Below are 9,276 nucleotides of genomic sequence, written 5' to 3' on the forward strand. Positions count from 1 at the left end.
CTCTTCACATGGCTTCTGCAATAGAGGAAAAGCGGTAGATATGGCAACGTGCCAGGGGCTCGACTTGGGTGCAAGTCAGTCTGCTGCTTGTGTGAGAGAGAAACACATAGGAGGCGTATCACAATTTCTCTCTCTCTATAACCTTGACGCGTGCGCTGGATTTCACTACGTATCATCATTAGATAAGGAAAGTGTAGCATGCGTCGAATTCCATTAAGTTAATTGCAGGAGGTGTGTCATTTGGTTCTAATCGTTCGAGCTGATAAGACGAAAAAATGACTGGTTATTTTGATTGCACAAGTTTTAATGAATTCTCAATTGATGCAGACCAGCAAGTCAATTGGGGTTTTGATTGTTACCCTTTTGATTGGTTTAGAGTAACAAAAGTTACATTTCCCGATAATGGAGAAATTCACATTAAAATTATTGATATTGATAGCGAAGGGGACTTTAAGCACACTATCAAATTGCCGAATGAGTATTCTCTAGTCTTAAACAAGCATAAGCTTAAAAGTTTTCTTTCTCGCTCGTGGGAACTAAATGTTAGCGGAAATAGAATTTTCCTAAGAGAACTGTACAGTGATTGCAGGGATTGATGATTTGTCCACACCAAGTGATATAGGTCTGAGGATATCTATACCTATTTTTGGATATGCTTGTTCATTCTAAATTTACTATAGATATTCTCGGAGAAACACTTTACAAAAAAATAACGCCCGCAGGTTTGTACAGCACATAGAAAATTTCAATATAAATTATTCTTTGAAATTTTTCTTAACTGTCGGGCGGAAAGCAAACCAATTGAATTATTCAATTTGCAATCACTTTAATTTTACAGTATAAGTTTTATTAGATGTAGTAATATGGATTCACTTTAATTTGACAGTAGAGAATACAGATTCACTTTAATCTGTGATATAGGTCTGAGGATATCTATACCTATTTTTGGATATGCTAGTTCATTCTAAATTTATTATAGATATTCTCGGAGAAACACTTTACAAAAAAATAACGCCCGCAGGTTTGTACAGCACATAGAAAATTTCAATATAAATTAAATTTGTGAAATTTTTCTTAACTGTTGGGCGGAAAGCAAACCAATTATATTAATTTGCAATCAATTTAATTTTACAGTATAAGTTTTATTAGATGTAGTAATATGGATTCCCTTTAATTTGACAGTAGAGAATACAGATTCACTTTAATCTGTCAGTAGAAAGGGAAATTATTTTTTCCTCAGGGTTATTATTTTTCCCCTCACTGAGAGAGATCACTCTCTCTCTCTCTCTTCATCCCCCTCGTCCTCACTGGGGGAGGGGAAGAGATTAGATTAGATTAGATAAGATAAGATAAGATAAGATAAGATAAGATAAGATAAGAGAGAGAGGGAGAGGGAGAGGGAGAGGGAGAGGGGGGAGGGGGGAGGGGGAGTTTCAGGGGGGTGGGGGAGGGGGGAGGGGGGAGATTGCGCAAAAAAACCCGTCTTAAATCTTGGTTTATATCTACTGTTGAAGAAGATAAACAATATCAGAAGTGCATTTCATAAGGAACAAAGAAAGGTAACAGCCTCACAACGTTCTGGCAGTGGTACAGACGATATAAATGTACCAAAGCTGTGGTACTACAGAGAACTTTTGTTTCTTATTGACCAGGAGGAATGTCTAGGAGGGACTTCCAACTTAGGAGAAGGAAGAGTCAGTGAAGATGAAGTAAGACAATTAAATTACTACCTAGTTTTGTGGTTAAATAATATATTCACAATGCTACAACTAACTTACAGTTTGTCATTGGAGGTTTTTTGTTTTCAATTAATCATTATAAACTTAAACATTATAAGAGATGTATCTGTCTTACCATTCCACTTTTCCTTTGTTGTTAAAACAATGAACAAATTTATTTCTTACTTCTTTTGCACTAGTCATTGGATGATCGGTTTGTCTTACTTGTAATGCCATGTGATCGCTGGTTCTTGGTCCAGGCATAGACACACCAACTTCGTTGTCATCTAAATCCAACCAGTTGTTAGGTGAGTACCTTTGAGGGATTGACCTACACAAATAGTTGTGCAGGTAGCTGCAGCACACAACAACAACACTATTCACTTTCTTCAAGTCAATGAAGGTGATCTCTCAGCGAGAATCCCAAAAACACTTTTGACCATTCGACGTGCTCTTGAGAGTCAGTAGTTATATACCTTTCTAGGTTTGTTTGCAACCCTAAAGGAAAAGGGTTTCATTATGACCTCAGTTAGGGGGAAGGCGTCATCTGCAATGAATACGTATGGAGGAGTTTCACCATCTACAATGCCCTCTTCAGGTAAATTGAGACTTTTATCTGTTAGTTTCTTGTTGAAGTCTGTCTCTTTCAGAACTCATCCATCAGATACCCGGCCATTAACACCGAAATGAAAATAAATTATTTCATAGTTTGCACTAGCAATGCAGAAAAGTACCTGACTATGAAAACCCTTATAGTTATAGAAGTAAGAACCACTTCCAGGTGGTGGTGTTATGGCTATATGCTTTCCATCCATGCTGCCTAGGCAGTTGGGGAAGTCCCATCTTTCCCCATACTCCTGTTCAATTTGTTTCCACTCCTCGGCTGTATTCGGTACCTGAAAACAATTCATAAACTGTCAGCTATCATATTTCAGACCAGCATTTTGTACGGAACAAATTTTAATGAAATCAAACCCATCAAGAACCTTATCACCCCTTGTTTTACAATCACCACCCCCTCTGTAAATTCTTCAATATAATATTTTGAGAAAGTAATAAATAAGTAGTTAAGAATGTACTGTGGTGATAACTGAATCATTATTGATATTGTGGTTCATTATTAAGTAATGACAGGTGTCTACCGGGCACGGAAATAAAGGAAATCTGCGAAAAATAACAGATTTTGACTTTTTTTCAAACATGTTTTTTTTACAGGACATGCAGGACGATTCACAAAAAGAACCATTAAATGCTGAGGAAAATGTACCAGTGCCCCAATCTCTACAGAATCCTCCTCAAGTTGCTCGAAGCGCTTCCAATATTACCTCTGCAACACCTAAACCTAAAGGGAAAGATTCTTTTAAATAGCAAAAAAAAATTGTCCCCGTGTGATCAAGTCTTGATTAATATTGGACAACGACTGGCAACAACAAAAGAAGAAGATCACTATGACGCCTTTGGGAAGAACATTGCTCAAAAGCTGAGATTGCTGAACAATGAGCAAAGGATTTATGCACAGAAAATCATTGATGATGCCCTGTTTGAAGCAGAACTAGGTGGACTAACACGATTTGCTACAGTTAACCCAGGTATTATTTACTCAAGTTCCACAACACCATCAGCAGCTAGTGTTACCCCAAGTTCAGGAGGTAGATCAACCTATGAACCAATGTATGATGATCAAGCAATGTCTGGCTTCAGTGTCAACTATACAAATCTGAGTTGAGTGTTCTATTACTAACAAGTAGGCTTAAACCTGTAAACTTTTCACAACCCAAGCTGTGCGGTTTTTTAGTAGGCCTACTCTAGTAGTTGAGTACATTGAGAGTTATATGTTGAAAAAATTACATTTTTTTTGTGGTGAAAATATTTTGCACTCAGATTAAAATTACACTTTAATCTTTATTCATATGCGGTACTGTTGTGAGTGAGCTGCCATGTGTTTGTAATACTAAATTGAAATTTTATGTTTGACAGTGTCATAGTTTTTATAATTAATACTTTACTTATTTGTGGTTAAACATACACAATAGGTACATATTACGTTTTATCTTTATACTTACATTAATTAAATGTAATTATAAAATGATTAAATGGTCAAATGATTTTCTACTTTTTCTTCCTTAATTATAAAAAGTAAATGTGTTGTTTGTACAACGCAACAAATACAAGTATGGATAATATAATGTTTACAATAATTTTGTATGAGTTTCATCACCTTTTACTACTTTATAAAAATGGTTAAATGTTGTGTGCACACAGAAATGAACTCATAACCGGTAGAGATACTGGACTTGTAATTTTAAATTAGCAAAAAGTAGTGACATAATACAATGTGTAGGTCATGTACCTTAACAAATCCATGAGCAGATTAAAAAAATTGTAATTTCTTAACAGTAAGTTTGGCATTCGAAAACAACAAAGACCTACTTTATTCCTTTTTCTAACTTTTATTTGGTTTCATATTTTGGATTTTTCAAACTACTTGAAAACACATCATGCTACTAACCTTGCAATAGTCATTCGAGGCCTTGGCAATAGCTGAGCAGGTCTCTGGAATTATTCTTCCTAATGTTTGGGGGAAATTCTCGTTGTGAATTTTAAATCTTCCATTGTTCTGCCAGTGCTTAGATACCGTAATGTCACAGTCAGTTTTTCATGTGGTGTAATGGCTTCTCTCATTTTTGTATCTTGTTTAGTAATCAATGGTGTTACTATACATAATAAATCAAAGTACGTTTTCTCGTCCATTCTTAAGTAATTTTTCCAGTCTCTAGATATGCTTCAAGCTCCCTAAGAAGGTGAATGTGGTCAAATCTCCTCCTCTGAAGCCATTCTTTTTTCCACATTTGATGCCTTTGTTTCTTTCTTTTTCCAATAGCTACCGCTATTACAGCGTATGCTGCCAAATCTTCAAACGTAGACACTGCACTTTAACTTCACATACGATAAGAACTTAAAATGCACTTTTCCTACAGCCACAAAACGAAATTACAAAGTACACACCTAAGGCAAAACACCGGAAAGACTGACCACGACTAACATGCCACCAAACGGCCTGTGGTCCATGATTGCAATCCGTACTGATGTGAACATTTTTCAACAGTCCACCGTTCACAGTTCTGACTGCAGTCAAGAACTGCAGTTCGAACTGTAAGTGGATGGGGGGCCTAAATGTGCTAAACAAGATGGCGGCGGATCCAGCCCAACTCCAGCCAACCAATAGTAGCTTGGCGGCAAATCTTACTCGTAATATCTAGAAGTTCCTCCTTTTTCTAGTTGCTTCAATACTTTCATTCCTATGTAGCTAGCCAAACATATAATTACTAGGAGGGTTTGTGAAGCAACTGATATGAATGGAGCTTCATCAAGAGCAGACTGAAATTGAATTAAATTTTCTACTACTTTTCCTTGAGTGAATGTCACCGCCAGATCTCTCAAATAAAATTCTCCTAATTTTGCAGATTTTAATTTTAGTAGACTCAATACTTTGAGCTTCCTTTCAGACTCTAATATCTGCTCTACAGAACCATTGTATGAGCATCCACTTAACCTTCTGTAACATCCAAATCTACTATCCAAATTATCTGTCTGCAGTTTAGCTGTCAATACATAGGCCCAATTATATTTATGAAAAATATATTTGCAGAGCTGAACCATTGCAGTTAGAGTGTGAGAAAAAGCTAAATAAGTTTCATTGCTCAGTTCTCCAGAAGAATGAGATGAGTGCCATATATCAATAAATACTTCCAGGTTTTCTAGAAAAATAAGTTTCTCATCATCAGAGCCTGAAATGGGATTTGAATGATCATTTCTCGTATACTTTCCCTTCACATTTACGATATCCCACCACTTTGATACTGGTTTCAAAAACTGAATAGTTCCTTCAGAAACAGAAACCCATTCATTTTTCAATTTCTCTAATGCAACTATATTTTTTTATCATATATTTACAGCTAATGCAACATTTTGTCTTTCAATACTATTTGGATATATTGCTTTCCTAGATAAATTTGGAGCTAGTTTTAATAACATCTTTTTTCTGAATGGAACAAATCTTTCAAGTCTCCAAATTTTGCTCCCACACTGTCATACTGAAATGTAATTCCACTTTCAGTTAAACTATTACTGCTCTCAATGGAAGGAAATATTTGATCACAGTTTGGGATCACAAACTTTATTTGGTCTGTTCAACCAATTGTTTCTTATGCATTTTAAGATATGTACAGTGTCGAAGAGAAGAAAAAGTGAGCTTGCTGGGTCAGCTGGGTTGGGAATACATGGTTTCAATGCATCATCACACAGAAGTTCAAACATTTTCCTATTTGTACTATGATTGTCTGTGGCGTGCTACCAATTTCTCCTAAATAGGTTGGATAGCATTTCACACCTATTAACCTAAAGGAAGTTATTGGCTCCAAAATGGTAGATTTTTGATGAACTATGAATGGATCTATTGCTTATGAATGAGAAATCCAGTTTTCAGAGCAAACCAACTTATAATCCTCAGAAGAATTTTGGCAATATACAACACAAATCCACAAAACAATACCTTACACACTTAAGCATCTAGCATCATTACAAGCTAAATACTTATCCATTTATATAGTTGAAAAACAATGGCTATAGGCTTGTAGACACACAAAACAAATGATACAAAATTAGAACACCATAAAACTGTTCAAAACTCAATTTAAAACATTAAAAATTTTACTTAAACAGAAAAATATTCACAGAGCACAAAATTAGAACACATAGCTAGCCACCATTTTTTAGAGAGAAGACCTAACAAGTACAGAGCAAAGCCCCACCTCAAAACCAGTGTCGACGTTATGAACACATCACCGATATTAAATTCCAAAAAATTATAAATTACAAGTTTAGAATTTACATTTTACATTTGTTCTCAATAAAACTTTATTTCGAAACTGTTATTTTAAATTTATATATCCTCTATATTCATAATGATCTATTTATCTGTTAATTCTGTTAACTCCGTTTTGGTGATACCATGGAATGTGCAACACAATTATTTACGATAAATTCTCAGTTAAAAAGTTGTCCGCATATCGATTACTCTGATATTTACTATCAAGTTATAGATCTCGAATTGAAGATTCGATTTTAATCGAGAAAAAAATGTAATATTACATCTGATATAATGCAAACAACATGAAACTGTAGTTCAAACATCAATTTCAAAATTTCAGTAGTTAAATTGAACAAAGGCTGAGCATTCATGTTTTTAACTGGAAACAGGCTTATTATTTCTTTGTGTTAGAGCCAATGAGGTTGGCGTCTAAACACGTTACTTAGTAGCTCAGAAAATAAAATTGTTACCTTTAAAAGCGTCTTGTTTGGGTATGGCGGGTTCACAGTGGACTGTAAGAGCGGTCTCCTCGTTCTGGTAGGCGGCAACACATACAGATAATCAGGATTCACTTGCACTGGCGAAGATGAATACATGGGCCCATGTTGTGGCGAAGAGATTACACAAAGAAGATCCAACTCTAGATATTTAGCGGAGTACTCTAACAATAACTTTTCCTAACTAGTCGCGGTAGTAGTTTAAATTCAAACAAGCAAAGCGGTAATACATTTATTAACTTCTTTAAAAGGAGAAACAATCGTGAAGCGTCAGGGCACCTAGCTTCCTCAAGCAGCGGTTACGAACGGAAGTGAACTGGGAAGCAAAAAGGGCGGGGGAAACCAGAGGGAGAACAGTGCTATCTACATATTGAAATAGGCGATCTTAGAGCGGCTGATGGCAGTGGCATGCTAGATGGCCGTGGGTGAGCGCGGTCGATTCAAATGGCTTGGCCTATACATACTCCCCCCCAAAAACGAACAGTTTTTAAATTGGGTGAAGCAGCAACAAACACTGTACATTGCGGCAGGGCGGTCGGCAATAACTAGATGGCGATGGGTCTGTGATCTTGAATACAGTGAGCGGAGAAGTCCAGAGCGATGTGGTGTGAACACGGGAGCGTGATGTGAAGACAAGCGGGGCGGCACAGCACAAGTTGCGGAATGCGCGTAGACATGAACTGTGGTGCAGTCATAGAAATGGAGCGAAGCGTCAACAGAGGTGCGGTCATCAAAACAGCTAAGTGGAGCAAATCAGCAAACAGCGGTGCAGTCATCAGGATGTTGCGGCAGAGTGGATAACACAAGGCAGCGATAACGAAGCGATGTGGACAGTAGCGGTGCGGTCATCAGGATGTTGCGGCAAAGTAGATAACACAAGGCGGCGACAACAAAGCGATGCAGACAGTAGCGGTGCGGTCATCAGGATGTTGCGGCAAAGTAGATAACACAAGGTGGCGACATCAAAGCGACACGGACAGTAGCGGTGCGGTCATCAGGATGTTGCGGCAGAGTGGATAACACAAGGCGGCGATAACGAAGCGATGCGGACAGATAAGATTAAGATAAGATAAGATTCTTTATTTCGCAACCAATTTACAACAGCAGTACAGCGCACAAAACTAAAAAAAAGATAGCAAATAAGAATAATAAAAAAACAATACTTAAGAGAACTTTTTAACCGAATAAATATGAAACTTGCTGATAATACTAATTGTATTAATTCTCATCATAGGATGATGGAATGTAATCTAGCACAGCTACACTGTTAAAAATACACCATAATTAATGCACGAAATAAAATACTGCATGCAAAGACCTTGATAACAAGGTCACGTTCGCATTGCAGGAGCATCACTGAACAGAACTAAAGGACAGTTCAAAACAAGCAAAACTTAAATTAATAAATAATAATGACAATAGATAAAATATATTAAAGTTGAGAAAATAAATACAATAAAATATGATAAGAACTAAAAAATACAAAAAAAAATCTATCCTGAATATAATTCAAAGAAAAAAAGTACTGATAAAAATCGAGGTAGTCAGGCCAAGTTAATCAATAGTTTAAATATAACAATAATATAAACAGATTAAAGCAAAGGCAAATGAATTAGGCTTACATCATTTAGCCATTTGATTAAATTAATCAAATTGAGGATCTTCAATGAATGAATGATTATCTCAGTGTATATTTGCTTTTAGAGATATATAGATGATTTTATAAGGTATACTCATAGGTCTTAATGATTTTCATTGATGCATTTAACAAATTTAATAATTAACAATGCTTATATCTATGGTGATAATTTATAACCAATTCTTCTATAAGGTAATATACTTCAATTGTTTTTGTAAAAAGAATTAAATGTGTACTGGATCCAACTTTAAGTATTTGCTCCAATTAAGTATTTACTTAAACAGTGACGTTGTAAAGATCTTCCAATCTCTCAGGGCTGAAGGAGAGGAGAAATTTTTTCAGGTTTCCTTTAATTAGCTGTATTCTATTGCAGTTATTGTACAAGTTTTTTATCGGAGAAGGTAGAAGATTGAAAAATTTAGGAGTCAGGAAAATAAAAGATTTTTTAAATAAAGTGCAGTTTGGTCTGACACCCCGGATAAAACCCTCATCAGCCTGCCTTGTATGATGAGGGTCAGTTACAGTATCACTATAATCTATTGATACGCCATC

The 9,276-nt window shown here is 36.0% G+C and overlaps 1 long non-coding RNA gene across 1 annotated transcript; it reads right to left on the reverse strand.

Moving 5' to 3' along the window:
- Positions 1-1,734: 1,734 nt before the first annotated feature.
- LOC120352344 lies at positions 1,735-4,959 on the reverse strand. The gene is made up of 2 exons (XR_005571782.1): positions 4,228-4,959; positions 1,735-2,614 (listed from the first exon to the last, which is right to left on the reverse strand). It is a non-coding gene; the product is annotated as an uncharacterized LOC120352344 (long non-coding RNA).
- Positions 4,960-9,276: the final 4,317 nt, after the last annotated feature.

This window comes from Nilaparvata lugens, chromosome 7, assembly GCF_014356525.2.
Source record: "Nilaparvata lugens isolate BPH chromosome 7, ASM1435652v1, whole genome shotgun sequence".
In the NCBI taxonomy this organism is placed as follows: Eukaryota; Metazoa; Arthropoda; class Insecta; order Hemiptera; family Delphacidae; genus Nilaparvata; species Nilaparvata lugens.